Here is a 17,686-nt window from a genome sequence, read left to right as displayed (position 1 = left end):
CGTGGCCAAAGGTTTTGAGAATGATACAAATATTAATTTCCACAAAGTTTGCTGCTTCAGTATCTTTAGATATTTTTAGATATTTTTGTCAGCTGTTACTATGGAATACTGAAGTATAATTTCAAGCATTTCATAAGTGTCAAAGGCTTTTATGGACAATTACAAGAAGTTGATGCAAAGAGTCAATATTTGCAGTGGTGATCCTTCTTTTTCAAGACCTCTGTAATCCGCCCTGGCATGCTGTCAATTAACTTCTGGGCCACATGGCAGCACATTCTTGCATAGTCAATGGTTGGAGTTTGTCAGAATTTGTGGGTTTTTGTTTGTCCACCCGTCTCTTGAGGATTGACCACATGTTCCCAATGGGATTAAGGTCTGGGGAGTTTCCTGGCCATGGACCCAAAATATCGATGTTTTGTTCCCCGAGCCACTTAGGTATCACTTTTGCCTTATGGCAAAGTGCTCCGTCATGCTGGAAAAGGCCTTGTTTGTCACCAAACTGTTCCTGGAGGGTTGAGAAAAGTTGCTTTCGGAGGATGTGTTGGTACCATTCTTTATTCATGGCTGTGTTCTTAGGCAAAATTGTGAGTGAGCCCACTCCCTTGGCTGAGAAGCAACCCCACACATGAATGGTCTCAGGATGCTTTATTGTTGGCATGACACAGGACTGGTGGTAGCGCTCACCTTGTCTTCTCCGTACAAGCTTTTTTCTGGATGCCCCAAACAATCAGAAAGGGGATTCATCAGAGAAAATGACTTTACCCCCGTCCTCAGCAGTCCAATCCCTGTACCTTTTGCAGAATATCAGTCTGTCCCTGATGTTTTTTCCTGGAGAGAAGTGGCTTCTTTGCTGCCCTTGACACCAGGCCATACTCCAAAGGTCTTCACCTCATTGTGCGTGCAGATGAACTCACACCTGCCTGCTGCCATTCCTGAGCAAGCTCTGTACTGGTGGTGCCCCGATCCTGCAGCTGAATCAACTTTAGGAGACGGTCCTGGCACTTGCTGGACTTTCTTGGGCGCCCTGAAGCCTTCTTCACAACAATTGAACCGCTCTCCTTGAAGTTCTTGATGATCCGATAAATGGTTGATTTAGGTGCAATCTTACTGGCAGCGATATCCAATGATTCCAAGCACCACCCTCCTTTTGAATCTTCCAGTCTGTTATTCGAACTCAATCAGCCTAACAGAGTGATCTCCAGGCTTGTCCTCGTCAACACTCACACCTGTGTTAACGAGAGAATCACTGACATGATGTCAGCTGATCCTTTTGTTGCAGGGCTGAAATGCAGTGGAAATGTTTTTATGCGATTCAGTTAATTTGCATGGCAAAGAGGAACTTTGCAATTAATTGCAATTCATCTGATCACTCTTCATAACATTCTGGAGTATATGCAAATTGCCATCATACAAACTGAGGCAGCAGACTTTGTGAAAATTAATATTTGACTCATTCTCAAAACTTTTGGTCACAACTGTATATTCTTCCTGCCCTGCCTTTCTAAAGTCTTCAAAGGCCAAGTGAACAAGCAGATCACCGACCATTTCAAATTCCACCGTACCTTCTCCGCTATGCAATCCGGTTACCAAGCTGGTCACGGGTGCACCTCAGCCACGCTCATGAACCTAAACGATATAACCGCCATCGATAAAAGACAGTACTGTGCAGCCATCTTCATCGACCTGGCCAAGGCTTTCGACTCTATCAATCACCGTATTCTTATCGGCAGACTCAACAGCCTTGGTTTCTTTAATGACTGCCTCGCCTGGTTCACCAACTACTTCTCAGATAGAGTTCAGTGTGTCAAATAGGAGGGCCTGTTGTCCGGACTTCTGGCAGTCTCTATGGGGCTGCCACAGGGTTCAATTCTCAGTCTGATTCTTTTCCCTGTATATATCAATGATGTCGCTCTTGCTGCAAGTGATTTTTTGATCCACCTCTATGCAGATGACACCATTCTGTATACATCTGGCCCTTCTTTGGACAGTGTGTTACAAACCTCCAAGTGAGCTTCAATGCCATACAACACTCCTTCCGTGGCCTCCAACTGCTCTTAAATGCAAGTAAAACAAAATGCATGCTCTTCAACCGATCGCTGCCCGACTAGCATCACTACTCTGGACGGTTCTGACTTAGAATATGTGGACAACTATAAATACCTCGGTTTCTGGCTAGACTAAACTCTCCCTCCAGACTCATTAAGCATCTCCAATCTAAAATGAAATCTAGAATCTGCTTCCTATTTTGCAACAAAGCCTCCTTCACTCATGCTGCCAAACATACCCTCGTAAAACTGACTAGCCTACCGATCCTTGACTTCGGCAATGTCATTTACAAAATAGCCTCCAACACTCTACTGAGCAGATTGGATGCAGTCTATCACAGTGCCATCCGTTTTGTTACCAAAGCCCCATATACTACCCACCTCTGCGACCTGTATGCTCTCGTTGGCTGGTCCTCGCTACATATTTGTCACAAAACCCACTGGCTCCAGGTCATCTTTATGTCTTTGCTAGGTAAAGCTCTGCCTTATCTCAGCTCACTGGTCACCATAGCAACACCCACCCGTAGCACGTGCTGCAGCAGGTAAATTTCACTGGTCATTCCAAAAGCCAACACCTCGTTTGGCCGCCTTTCCTTCCAGTTCTCTGCTGCCAATGACTGGAACGAATGACAAATTATTGAAGTTGGAGACTTATATCTCCCTCACTAACTATAAGCATCAGCTGTCAGAGCAGCTTACCGATAGCTGCAGCTGTACACAGCCCATCTGTAAATAGCCCATCTAACCAACTACCTACCTCATCCCATATTTGTTTTTCTGATCTTTTGCACACCAGTATTTCTACTTGCACATCCTCATCTGCACATCGATCACCCCGGTGTTAATTGCTAAATTGTAATTACTTCGCTACTATGGCCTATTTATTGCCTTACCTCCTTACTTAATTTGCACAGACTGAATACAGATTTTTCTATTGTGTTATTGACTGTACATTTGTTTATCCCATGTGTAACTCTGTGTTGTTCGTGTCGCACTGCTTTGCTTTATCTTGGCCAGGTTGCAGTTGTAAATGAGAACTTGTCCTTAACTGGCCTACCTGGTTGAATAAAGGTAAAACAACTGGAGCACTGGGCCATCCACTCTTAAATAACACCTGGGTCAGCACAGGTGGAAACAGGTGTAGTACAGGCTGACTAACGAGGTGACACGAATCGGTGCACCCCATGTGCTAATGTCCAACCTCAAAATATAAAATGAAAAAACCAAAGCCTGTAACACCTTCCCCCTTAAGATAACAAATATATCCTATATTTTTGTTGGACTAGTTTGCACACCACCAAACAGAAAACAACTTTCATTGCACAACATAATCAACATAAATGCATCACCTTCTCCAATGTAAACATGGTGTCTGCCTCCCAAGTGGCACGGTGGGCTAAGTCTCTGCAGCGCAGAGCTAACTCTGCCGCTAGAAATCCTGGTTCGAGTCCAGGCTCTGCCGTGACCTCTCTTCCTTCAGTGGTCCAACAAACTCGCTCACCAATGGGGTTTCCAAAGGAGAAGTCAACTGAGGAGGTTTAACGAAATCAGGATCAACCATAAACATCTCAGACAGATCAGATCCTCAACACCAGACTTGCTCCCAGCAACTTTCTTATACAGTTGAAGTCGGAAGATGAGATACACATTAGCCAAATACATTTAAACTCAGTTTTTCACAATTCCTGACATTTAATCCTACTAAAAATTCCCTGTCTTAGGTCAGTTAGGATCACCACTTTATTTTAAGGATGTGAAATGTCAGAATAATAGTAGAGAGAATGATTTATTTCAGCTTTTATTTCTTTCATCACATTCCCAGTGGGTCAGAAGTTTACATACACTCAATTAGTATTTGGTAGCATTGCATTTAAATTGTTTAACTTGGGTCGAACGTTTAGGGTAGCCTTCCACAAGCTTCCCACAATAAATTGGGTGAATTTTGGCCCATTCCTCCTGACAGAGCTAATGTAACTGAGTCTGGTTTGTAGGCCTCCTTGCTCGCACACGCTTTTTCAGTTCTGCCCACACATTTTCTATAGGATTGAGATCAGAGCTTTGTGATGGCCACTTCAATGTCTTGACTTTGTTGTCCTTAAGCCATTTTGCCACAACTTTGGAAGTATGGTTGAAGTCATTGTCCAGACCCATTTGCGACCAAGCTTTAACTTCCTGACTGATGTCTTGAGATGATGCTTCAATATATCCACATAATTTTCTTCCCTCATGATGCCATCTATTGTGAAGTGCACCAGTCCCTCCTGCAGCAAAGCACCCCCACAACATGATGCTGCCACCCCTGTGCTTCACGGTTGGGATGGTGTTCTTCGGCTTGCAAGCCTCCCCCTTTTTCCTCCAAACATAACGATGGTCATTATGGCCAAACAGTTCTATTTTTGTTTCATCAGACCAGAGGACAATTCTCCAAAAAGTATGATCTTTGTCCCCATGTGCAGTTGCAAACTGTAGTCTGGCTTTTATGGCGGTTTTGGAGCAGTGGCTTCTTCTGTCACGTTCTGACCTTAGTTCTTTTGTTATGTCTTTGTTTTATTATGGTCAGGGCGTGAGTTGGGTGGGTTGTCTATGTTCATTTTTCTATGATTTGGTATTTCTGTGTTTGGCCTGGTATGGTTCTCAATCAGAGGCAGCTGTCAATCGTTGTCCCTGATTGAGAACCATACTTAGGCAGCCTGTTTTCACCCTTGAGTTGTGGGTGATTGTTTTCTGTTGAGTGTTTGTATCTGCACCAGACAGAACTGTTTTGTTCGTTCGTTCGTTCGTTCGTTCACTTTGTTGTTTTTGTTCAGTGTTTATTTACTTTATTAAAAAGATGGACACTTACCACGCTGCGCATTGGTCCTCACCTTCTTCCACCACCAACGGCCAACATCTTCCTTGCTGAGCGGCATTTCAGGTTATGTCGATATAGGACTTGTTTTACAGTGGATATAGATACTTTTGTACCCGTTTCCTCCAGCCTCTTCACAAGGTCCTTTGCTGTTGTTCTGGGATTGACTGCACTTTTCACACCAAAGTACGTTCATCTCTAGGAGACAGAACACGTCTCTTTCCTGAGCGGTATGACGGCTGCGTGGTCCCATGGTGTATATATTTGCATACTATTGTTTGTACAGGTGAACGTGGTACCTTCAGGCATTTGGAAATTGCTCCCAAGGATGAACCAGACTTGTGGAGGTCTACAATCTGAGGTCTTGGCTGATTTCTTTTGATTTTCCCATGATGTCAAGCAAAGAGGCACTGAGTTTGAAGGTAGGCCTTGAAATACATCCACAGGTACACCTCCAATTGACTCAAATGATGTCAATTAGCCGATCAGAAGCTTCTAAAGCCATGACATTTTCTGGAATATTTCAGGCTGTTTAAAGGCACAGTCAACTTAGTGTATGTAAACTTCTGACCCACTGGAATTGTGATACGTTGAATTACAAGTTAAATATTCTTTCAGTAAACATTTGTTGGAAGAATTAGTTGTGTCATACACAAAGTAGATGTCCTAACCGACTTGCCAAAACTATAGTTTGTTAACAAGACATTTGTGGAATGGTTGAGAAACAAGTTTTAAATGACTCCAACCTAAGTGTATGTAAACTTCCGACTTCAAATGTATATAGCACATAACAGCACAACCTGGGAACACTCTAGGGTAATTTTCTGATAACCCATCAGGTTCCTCTACTCTGGGTTCCTTACAAATGACAAGGTTTGGCATGACCTTCCCTCCAGCCAAATTATTTACCAAAATGGAGACCTCGTTCAGAGGTAGGCTAGGCCTCATAACAACGGAAGCAGAAATAAGATCAGACTCGAGTTCCTCATTATACAAAGGAACTTCCATGCAACCAATCTCCACACCTTGTACAAACACTGTAACCAGTTGCTGATGTGACAAAGGCAAAACACCCTCCAAAATGAAGGACTGGGCTACCCCAGTGTCTCGCAGTATCTTCACTGGTGCTTAACAGCATTGCTACTCTGCAGAGACACAAACCCGTCTGAAACAAAGGGTTCATATATCTGATCCAAATCTTGTTTGCCCAACCAGAAACATAATGGGCTGTAGTACTCTCACTAGAAGTAACAGCTTTTCTTGCTCTCATTTTTCTGTTTCAAGTTAGGACACTGAGAGACAATGTGTCCTTTCTCACGGCAGTAATAGCAATACTTTCGGATACGAAAATAGTTTTCTGCCTATCTTTGGGCACTGTAGAAATGGACTGAAACCTTGCAGTAGGAGGAGCATTCTGGATTGCTTTTTGCATAGGGATAAGTACTGGGTGCTTTGAAGGTAGTTTTATGTGTCAACACAAACTCATCTGCAAGAACTGCAGCTTTCTCAAGAGTGAGACCCTTGTGCTCTTAAATGTATGTAGCAACCCTTTTGTTAAGGCAATTTTTGAACTGCTCGAGAAGTATGAATGTCTTTAAATCCTCAAGGTCTTTGACCTCTTGAGAACCACACCACTGAGCAAAAATACATGCTTGTTCCCTTGCAAACTCAACATGGCTTTGTGATTATGTCTTTTGTCATTTACGGAACTGTTTGTCTGTATGCCTCTGGGACCATCTCATAAGTCCGAAAGGATAGCAGCATTAATAGTGTCATAATTGTGGAAGGACCACCAGAGGGCAGGCTGGGCTCATGGATAGTAGCCCAACAAGGCATGGGAGACAAGGTAACCAGAGGCAATTAAGCACAGCTGACGGTACTAATGACATACTCTCCTTCTCCTATAAGAGAGAGAATGGAACCAGCAGAGAAGGGGGGAAAACTATCTCTGGAAGATGGCCACCGAGAGAGAGGAGCTATCCTGGAAGAACCACTAAGACGGTGACAAGCCCGTGACTGTTTGTTGTAGTTTAATGATAAGCCTATTGTGTTCCGGTTTCATCCGGAGAAGAAGATATATGTTTTTCCCTGGAAGATTTTCATTGATTATGTTGGACTGTTTGTGTTGACCAAATGCCCTCAATAGAGAACTGTGTTCAATCAAGAAAACCTATTCCTGACTCGTTTATTCCACCTTCCCGCTTTAGAGTGACGCCCAATTACTTGGTCCACTCACATTGGTGGAGGATGCAGGCATTAGGTGGACGAGTGACACAAGGATAAGTGAGTAAATCAAGATTCTTCCAGTAGACCCGGAGGAACCATTCAAGAACGATGGATAACGCCCTACTACAACAATTGATCACGGCACAGCAGACAACCATAGAACTCATGCAACAACAGCTGAGCCGTCGAGATGAACCTAGAGTTAAGCCAAGAGCGGCTGCTCACGCCATCTTACCTCGTCTCTCCAAGGAGGATGATATTGAGGCCTTCCTCATGACCTTCGAAAGGACGGCCACCTTGGAAGAGTGGCCGCCCACAGAATGGGCGAGCGCATTAGCCCCTCTTTTGACCGGGGTGGCTCAGGAAGCCTATTTTGACCTGGATTCCCGCGAAGCTGCGGACTATGGGCGACTAAAAACCGAGATCCTGTCCCGGTACCAGCTGACTGCCAGAGATAGGGCTGTAAAGTTCCATCAATGGACCTATACAGCTGATCAACCCGTCCGTGCCCAGATCTTCGCATTAATACGACTGACGAAACAGTGGCTAGAACCTGGAAAGGGAGTAGGACAGGTGATAGAGACTCTCGTAGTGGACAAGATATTGAGAGAATTACCCAGTGACTTAAAAAGGGTTGTGGGGCAAGCCAACCCGTTGTCAGCCGACGACATAGCCCAGGCGGTGGAAACATATCGGTCTTCAGGGGAGTTGTTAAAAAGTGACAAGGAGGAACGGAAGGAGTCTTCCAATCCCGTACCACGACTCACCCCGGCGCGCACGCCACCGAAACGTCCAAGCCCCCCCCCGGAGGTGGGAGAAGTCAGCCACCACACAGCAGGGTCGGTGTTATAAATGTCAGTCTCCCAACCATTATGCCCCACAATGTCCTAGCAAGGATGAGCCCATGGTCACGGAGTCATCACTGCCTACCCCCACACATCCCGTTTTGAGGGGGCAGGATCAACACTGTTGGTTAGCAGAGATAGCCCCAGCCTCAGAGATTCCGGTGCGAGTCGAAGGACAAGATGTGGTAGCTATTCTCGACTCGGGAAGTATGGTTACGTTAGTAGAGGAGCGGATGGTGACCTCCGCAACACTGCTACCAGACAAAGTAGCCGTATCCTGTATCCATGGAGACACCCACTATTACCCCACTGTGAATCTGCCTATTCTCACTCCAAAAGGAAGGTGTACAGTCAGGGCCGGGAAAGTGCCGCAGCTGAAGGTGCCATTATTGATCGGGAGAGACTGTCCCCTATATAAGGAGCTTCGGCAGATGACGTTATGCACGGGAAGAAGGGGGACAGGAAAGAATAGAAAATCCAAGCCCGAGGTAGTGGTCCTACAAGGTGACGTAGCCGCGTCCTCGTCCTCTGCAGCAGAGGAAGAAATAGCGACCCAACGTTTACGACAGATATTCCAGGAAACCACTGATGAAGACACATGTGAAGGGCTATACACGACGCAGGAAGGAAGGAGCAACCAGGCGCTAAGGGATATATTTGAAGCTCCATCCGAGGAGGGAACCTGGAAGGGATTCTCCTCTGTCACCCCTGATGGGGATGTGGAACAACCTCCACATCCCTCTACCGAGGTCGACCTGCCCCAGGAATTAAAGGGACAGTTCGGCACCTCGCAGCATAGAGACCCAGACCTAAGGGAGGCCATGAGGAAGGTGAAGGTGATCGACGGGAGGAACGTCAATGGATCAGGTGAGCCCACTCTTCCTTACTATGCAATCAGGCGGGGTCTCTTATACTGGGTCGTATGACGAAGGGGGGAAAACCAGGAATTACTAATGGTGCCTAGGCCATACAGGGATACAGTTCTACAGTTAGCCCATTCCCACGTCCTAGGAGGACACCTGGCACGAGACAAGACTATTGACAGAATCATGCAGAGATTCTATTGGCCCCGGGTCACCCGGGATGTGGCCAGGTATTGTAGGACGTGTGATCAATGTCAACGTACAGCCCCACGGCCACACCTACGTAACCCTTTGATTCCTCTCCCCATCATAGAGACTCCCTTTGAACGCATAGCTATGGACCTCGTAGGACCCCTCCCAAAATCGGCCAGAGGACACGAGTACATCCTAGTGGTTATAGATTACGCTACCAAGTTCCCGGAGGCCATACCCCTGCGTAACATGTCGTCAAAGGGAATTGCCAAGGAGTTATTCCTGATGTTCTCTCGTGTGGGCCTCCCCAAGACTATCTTAACTGATCAAGGAACCCCGTTCATGTCCCGGTTGATGAAGGACTTGTGTCGGTTATATCAGGTTCAACAGATACGTACAAGCATATTCCACCCTCAAACAGACGGGTTGTGTGAACGCTTGAACAAAACGATTAAAAGCATGTTGAGAAGAGTGGTGTCCCGAGACGGGAAAAACTGGGACATGCTTCTCCCACACTTAATGTTTGCCCTGCGAGAAGTACCCCAGGCATCCACTGGATTCTCTCCGTTTGAATTGCTCTATGGCAGACCCTGTCGAGGAATCCTCGACTTAGCCAAGGAGACCTGGGAGATCCAACCATGCCCCTTTCGATCCACAATAGAACACGTTACCCTGATTTACATTTACATTACATTTACATTTAAGTCATTTAGCAGACGCTCTTATCCAGAGCGACTTACAAATTGGTGCATTCACCTTATGACATCCAGTGGAGCAGCCACTTTACAATAGTGCATCTAAATCTTTTAAGGGGGGTGAGAAGGATTACTTTATCCTATCCTAGGTATTCCTTAAAGAGGTGGGGTTTCAGGTGTCTCCGGAAGGTGGTGATTGACTCCGCTGTCCTGGCGTCGTGAGGGAGTTTGTTCCACCATTGGGGGGCCAGAGCAGCGAACAGTTTTGACTGGGCTGAGCGGGAACTGTACTTCCTCAGTGGTAGGGAGGCGAGCAGGCCAGAGGTGGATGAACGCAGTGCCCTTGTTTGGGTGTAGGGCCTGATCAGAGCCTGGAGGTACTGAGGTGCCGTTCCCCTCACAGCTCCGTAGGCAAGCACCATGGTCTTGTAGCGGATGCGAGCTTCAACTGGAAGCCAGTGGAGAGAGCGGAGGAGCGGGGTGACGTGAGAGAACTTGGGAAGGTTGAACACCAGACGGGCTGCGGCGTTCTGGATGAGTTGTAGGGGTTTAATGGCACAGGCAGGGAGCCCAGCCAACAGCGAGTTGCAGTAATCCAGACGGGAGATGACAAGTGCCTGGATTAGGACCTGTGCCGCTTCCTGTGTGAGGCAGGGTCGTACTCTGCGGATGTTGTAGAGCATGAACCTACAGGAACGGGCCACCGCCTTGATGTTAGTTGAGAACGACAGGGTGTTGTCCAGGATCACGCCAAGGTTCTTAGCGCTCTGGGAGGAGGACACAGTGGAGTTGTCAACCGTGATGGCGAGATCATGGAACGGGCAGTCCTTCCCCGGGAGGAAGAGCAGCTCCGTCTTGCCGAGGTTCAGCTTGAGGTGGTGATCCGTCATCCACACTGATATGTCTGCCAGACATGCAGAGATGCGATTCGCCACCTGGTCATCAGAAGGGGGAAAGGAGAAGATTAATTGTGTGTCGTCTGCATAGCAATGATAGGAGAGACCATGTGAGGTTATGACAGAGCCAAGTGACTTGGTGTATAGCGAGAATAGGAGAGGGCCTAGAACAGAGCCCTGGGGACACCAGTGGTGAGAGCACGTGGTGAGGAGACGGATTCTCGCCACGCCACCTGGTAGGAGCGACCTGTCAGGTAGGACGCAATCCAAGCGTGGGCCGCGCCGGAGATGCCCAACTCGGAGAGGGTGGAGAGGAGGATCTGATGGTTCACAGTATCGAAGGCAGCCGATAGGTCTAGAAGGATGAGAGCAGAGGAGAGAGAGTTAGCTTTAGCAGTGCGGAGCGCCTCCGTGATACAGAGAAGAGCAGTCTCAGTTGAATGACTAGTCTTGAAACCTGACTGATTTGGATCAAGAAGGTCATTCTGAGAGAGATAGCGGGAGAGCTGGCCAAGGACGGCACGTTCAAGGGTTTTGGAGAGAAAAGAAAGAAGGGATACTGGTCTGTAGTTGTTGACATCGGAGGGATCGAGTGTAGGTTTTTTCAGAAGGGGTGCAACTCTCGCTCTCTTGAAGACGGAAGGGACGTAGCCAGCGGTCAGGGATGAGTTGATGAGCGAGGTGAGGTAAGGGAGAAGGTCTCCGGAAATGGTCTGGAGAAGAGAGGAGGGGATAGGGTCAAGCGGGCAGGTTGTTGGGCGGCCGGCCGTCACAAGACGCGAGATTTCATCTGGAGAGAGGGGAGAAAGAGTCAGAGCACAGGGTAGGGCAGTGTGAGCAGAACCAGCGGTGTCGTTTGACTTAGCAAACGAGGATCGGATGTCGTCGACCTTCTTTTCAAAATGGTTGACGAAGTCATCTGCAGAGAGGGAGGAGGGGGGAGGGGGATTCAGGAGGGAGGAGAAGGTGGCAAAGAGCTTCCTAGGGTTAGAGGCAGATGCTTGGAATTTAGAGTGGTAGAAAGTGGCTTTAGCAGCAGCGACAGAAGAGGAAAATGTAGAGAGGAGGGAGTGAAAGGATGCCAGGTCCGCAGGGAGGCGAGTTTTCCTCCATTTCCGCTCGGCTGCCCGGAGCCCTGTTCTGTGAGCTCGCAATGAGTCGTCGAGCCACGGAGCGGGAGGGAGGACCGAGCCGGCCTGGAGGATAGGGGACATAGAGAGTCAAAGGATGCAGAAAGGGAGGAGAGGAGGGTTGAGGAGGCAGAATCAGGAGATAGGTTGAGAAGGTTTGAGCAGAGGGAAGAGATGATAGGATGGAAGAGGAGAGAGTAGCGGGGGAGAGAGAGCGAAGGTTGGGACGGCGCGATACCATCCGAGTAGGGGCAGTGTGGGAAGTGTTGGATGAGAGCGAGAGGGAAAAGAATACAAGGTAGTGGTCGGAGACTTGGAGGGGAGTTGCAATGAGGTTAGTGGAAGAACAGCATCTAGTAAAGATGAGGTTGAGCGTATTGCCTGCCTTGTGAGTAGGGGGGGAAGGTGAGAGGGAGAGGTCAAAAGAGGAGAGGAGTGGAAAGAAGGAGGCAGAGAGGAATGAGTCAAAGGTAGACGTGGGGAGGTTAAAGTCGCCCAGAACTGTGAGAGGTGAGCCGTCCTCAGGAAAGGAGCTTATCAAGGCATCAAGCTCATTGATGAACTCTCTGAGGGAACCTGGAGGGCGATAAATGATAATGATGTTAAGCTTGAAAGGGCTGGTAACTGTGACAGCATGGAATTCAAAGGAGGCGATAGACAGATGGGTAAGGGAGAAAGAGAGAATGACCACTTGGGAGAGATGAGGATCCCGGTGCCACCACCCCGCTGACCAGAAGCTCTCAGGGTGTGCGAGAACACGTGGGCGGACGAAGAGAGAGCAGTAGGAGTAGCAGTGTTATCTGTGGTGATCCATGTTTCCGTCAGTGCCAAGAAGTCGAGGGACTGAGGGAGGCATAGGCTGAGATGAACTCTGCCTTGTTGGCCGCAGATCGGCAGTTTCAGAGGCTACCGGAGACCTGGAACTCCACGTGGGTCGTGCGCGCTGGGACCACCAGATTAGGTGGCCGCGGCCACGCGGTGTGGAGCGTTTGTATGGTCTGTGCAGAGAGGAGAGAACAGGGATAGACAGACACATAGTTGACAGGCTACAGAAGAGGCTACGCTAATGCAAAGGAGATTGAATGACAAGTGGACTACACGTCTCGAATGTTCAGAAAGTTGAGCTTACGTAGCAAGAATGTTATTGACTAAAATTATTAAAAATGATACAGTACTGCTGAAGTAGGCTAGCTGGCAGTGGCTGCGTTGTTGACTTTGTAGGCTAGCTGGCAGTGGCTGCGTTGTTGATTCGGGGGCTAGCTGGCTAGCTAGCAGTGTTGATTACGTTACGTTGCGTTAAAAGAACGACAATAGCTGGCTAGGTAACCTAGAAAATCGCTCTAGACTACACAATTATCTTTGATACAGAGACGGCTATGTAGCTAGCTATGTAGCTAGCTACGATCAAACAAATCAAACCGTTGTACTGTAATGAAATGAAATGAAAATGTGATACTACCTGTGGAGCGAGGCGGAATGCGACCGGGTTGTTGAGTTCTATTCGGTAGACGTTGGCTAGCTGTTGGCTAGCTAGCAGTGTCTCCTACGTTAAGGACGACAAATAGCTGGCTGCGTTGTTGATTCAGGGGCTAGCTGGCTAGCTAGCTAGCAGTGTTGATTACGTTACGTTGCGTTAAAAGAACGACAATAGCTGGCTAGGTAACCTAGAAAATCGCTCTAGACTACACAATTATCTACACAATTATCTTTGATACAGAGACGGCTATGTAGCTAGCTATGTAGACGGTGGGCGTTAGCTAGCTGGCTAACTGCTGGGCAGATACGTTAGGACGACGAAATACGATAATTACGCAATTATCTTTGATACAAAGACGGCTATGTAGCTAGCTAAGAAGAAATTGCTAAGATTAGACAAATCAAACCGTTGTACTATAATGAAATGTAATGAAATGTAATGAAAAGTTATACTACCTGCAGACCGAAGTGCAGACCGAAGTGCGGATGCGACTGCTCGCTCCAACCCGGATGAGAGACCGCCTGTCAGCAGTGTGGCCCATAGTCAAGGAGCATATGGAGAAGGCCCAAAGGACCCAAGGCCGGGCCTATGATAAGTCTGCGACCCCCCCCGTGAGTTCACCGTGGGAGAGAAAGTGATGGTACTTGTGCCCACGGCCGAACATCGCTTGCTGGCGCAGTGGAGGGGGCCCTACGAGGTAATGAAAAGGGTCTCACCGGTCAATTACCTCATCAAGCAACCTGACAGGAGGAAGAAGGTCCAACTCTATCACATAAACCTGCTGAAGACGTACCATGGACGAGAGGAGGAGGTGGCTTTGATGGCCCTGGAGGGCAAAGGAAAAGAGGAGGCTCTACCACAGGTGCGCCGTGGCCAAACTCTCCTACCGGAGCAGTCAAGACAGCTAGACAAGCTGATTATGAACTTTGGTCTAATATTCTCTCCATTCCCAGGACAAACAGATGTCCTGTTCCACCATATCCACACTGAACCCGGCAAGAAGGTGCATATCCACCCTTACAGGATTCCTGAGGCTCGCAGAGTCATCGCTAAGAAAGAGGTGAGGGAGATGTTGAGGATGGGCGTGATCGAGCCCTCGACAGGTGAGTGGTCCAGTCCCATAGTCCTGGTCCCCAAATCCGATGGTAGTATGAGACTCTGCAACGACTTTAGGGGCGTGAATGCCATCTCTACATTCGATGCGTATCCCATGCCCCGCGTGGATGAACTCTTGGAGCGCTTAGGAAAGGCCAAGTTCATCACTACCCTGGATTTGACGAAGGGATATTGGCAAGTGCCGGTGGCTCCGGAGGATCGCCCAAAGACTGCCTTCGCCACCCCAGAGGGGCTTTTCCAGTATGTGAGGATGCCCTTCGGACTGCACGGTGCTGCTGCAACCTTCCAACGCCTCATGGATGCCATTCTACGGCCCCATCAAGAGTATGCAGCGGCGTAAATAGACGATGTGGTCATCCACAGCGAGGACTGGGATAGTCACCTCCTGCGATTACGGGCGGTGCTCGTGAGTTTGGAAGCCACAGGGTTGACAGCCAATCCAAATAAATGCTGCCTGGGCTTGTCCGAAGCGGAATACCTGGGGTACACCGTGGGGAATGGGAAAATACGCCCACAGGCAGAGAAGACCAGGGCAATTTGTGACTGGCCTCGACCCCGGACCAAGCGAGACGTTCGGGCCTTCTTAGGGATAACAGGATATTATCGCCGTTTTATCCCGGGATATGCAACCCTTGCCAACCCCCTCACAAACCTCATCAGGAAAAACCTGCCAAACCAGGTAGAGTGGAAAGACGAGACGGAAGAGGCCTTTCAATTGCTAAAAGATGGCCTGTGTTCTGATCCCGTTCTACAGGCTCCGGACTTCTCACAAGAGTTCATTGTACAGGTCGACGCCTCGGATACAGGGCTCGGGGCCGTACTAGCTCAGGGTAAAGGTGAAGCAGAGAAGCCGATTCTCTTCATTAGTAGGAAGCTCAGCGATCGGGAACAGAGGTATGCGACCGTAGAGAAAGAGGCCTTAGCCATCAAGTGGGCCCTCGATTATCTCCGGTACTACCTACTGGGTCGGAGGTTTGCATTAGTTACTGACCATGCGCCCCTCACGTGGATGGCTGGTAAGAGAAACAAAAACAACAGAATAGCCAGATGGTTTTTGTCTTTACAACCGTTCTCTTTCCATGTCATCCACAGGGTCATCGAGGAACGGGAATGCAGACGCGCTGTCCCGACACGACCAAGACGGTGCGTCTGGCGCCCGACCCTCCGGTTCGGTCCTGGGGGGGGAAGGTATGTGGAAGGACCACCAGAGGGCAGGCTGGGCTCATGGATAGTAGCCCAACAAGGCATGGGAGACAAGGTAACCAGAGCCAATTAAGCACAGCTGACGGTACTAATGACATACTCTCCTTCCCCTATAAGAGAGAGAATGGAACCAGCAGAGAAGGGGGGAAAACTATCTCTGGAAGATGGCCACCGAGAGAGAGGAGCTATCCTGGAAGAACCACTAAGACGGTGACAAGCCCGTGACTGTTTGTTGTAGTTTAATGATAAGCCTATTGTGTTCCGGTTTCATCCGGAGAAGAAGATATATGTTTTTCCCTGGAAGATTTTCATTGATTATGTTGGACTGTTTGTGTTGACCAAATGCCCTCAATAGAGAACTGTGTTCAATCAAGAAAACCTATTCCTGACTCGTTTATTCCACCTTCCCGCTTTAGAGTGACTCCCAATTACTTGGTCCGCTCACATAATCTTAACTCTGATCAAGAGAAAGCGGCATACACTCTCTGAGCTTTTCCACCAAGAACACTTTGGAGGAGCAGTGACCAAATATCTTGTGGCATTTTAGGAATGTGGCAATCCGCTCAGAGTAAAATATACATCCACCTCCATTTGTTGAATGGAGGTACAAGCCGATTGTTCCGACCAAGATCAAACTTTGTTGAGGGTGCAGGATGGCCCGACTTGATTCGGAGTACTTCCAGATCTATCTCATATAATCGAATGGCATGCGCACATTCTTCTTGTTCTAGTCTGGCTAGTCTTGTTGTTTGGCTGCATGCTCATCTAGTCTTTCTCTGTGCTCCACCTAATTTCTGTTGTTCCAATCTCTCCTCACGTTCTTTCCTTTTCCTTGTGCTCGAGCTCTAATTTCTGTTAACATTTTCCACGTTTTCCACAAACGTTTCCAACTTAAATTCCATGGTTTTTATTTTATAAAGCTTTGTGTTTATGCAACTTTCAAAATGATTCCACCAATCTAGTCACTTTAAATAATGGCACTTTAATAATTTTTACATACCTTACATTACTCATCATATACTGTATTTTATACCATCTTTCGGGCCTTGCCTATGCCGCTCGGCCATCGCACATCCATATATTTATATGTACATATTATCATTCACCCCTTTAGAATTGTGTGTATTAGGTAGTTGTTGGGGAATTGTTAGATATTACTGCACTGTCGGAACTCGAAGCACAAGCATTTCGCTACACTTGCTTTAAATCAAATCAAATGTATTTATATAGCCCTTCGTACATCAGCTGATATCTCAAAGTGCTGTACAGAAACTCAGCCTAAAACCCCAAACAGCAAGCAATGCAGGTGTAGAAGCACGGTGGCTAGGAAAAACTCCCTAGAAAGGCCAAAACCTAGGAAGAAACCTAGAGAGGAACCAGGCTATGTGGGGTGGCCAGTCCTCTTCTGGCTGTGCCGGGTGGAGATTATAACAGAACATGGCCAAGATGTTCAAATGTTCATAAATGACCAGCATGGTCCAATAATAATAAGGCAGAACAGTTGAAACTGGAGCAGCAGCACGGCCAGGTGGACTGGGGACAGCAAGGAGTCATCATGTCAGGTAGTCCTAGGGCATGGTCCTAGGGCTCAGGTCCTCCGAGAGAGAGAAAGAAAGAGAGAAGGAGAGAATTAGGGAACGCACACTTAGATTCACACAGGACACCGAATAGGAAGGAGAAGTACTCCAGATATAACAAACTGACCCTAGCCCCCCGACACATAAACTACTGCAGCATAAATACTGGAGGCTGAGACAGGAGGGGTCAGGAGACACTGGGGGCGACAACCCAGTCATGTGAAATCCATAGATTAAGGCAATAATTAAGTTATTTCAATTCACTGATTTCCTTATATGAACTGTAACTCAGTAAAAGCTTGGAAATTGTTGGATGTTGTGTTTAGATTTTTTTTCAGTACAAAAAGGCAAGCGGGCAGACAATAGCTTTGGAGCGGCTGAGGCATAATTAAAGAGAGGTGGACAGCAAATGGTGCTGAATTTAATTGATTTAAACAGTTGTCTTCATTTTTATTTGACTTCACTCACAACAAGAGGGCTATATTGGAGCCTATTTCTTCCCATTAAAGAAAATAAAAGGTAAGCCTACCTATTTGACAGACCCAATTATGCTATCCATAGATTTGTCAGTAT

Source organism: Oncorhynchus nerka, linkage group LG9a (genome assembly GCF_034236695.1).
Source record: "Oncorhynchus nerka isolate Pitt River linkage group LG9a, Oner_Uvic_2.0, whole genome shotgun sequence".
Taxonomy (NCBI): domain Eukaryota; kingdom Metazoa; phylum Chordata; class Actinopteri; order Salmoniformes; family Salmonidae; genus Oncorhynchus; species Oncorhynchus nerka.
The sequence above is the reverse complement of the archived record's forward strand: the minus strand, read 5'-3'. Positions refer to the sequence as shown.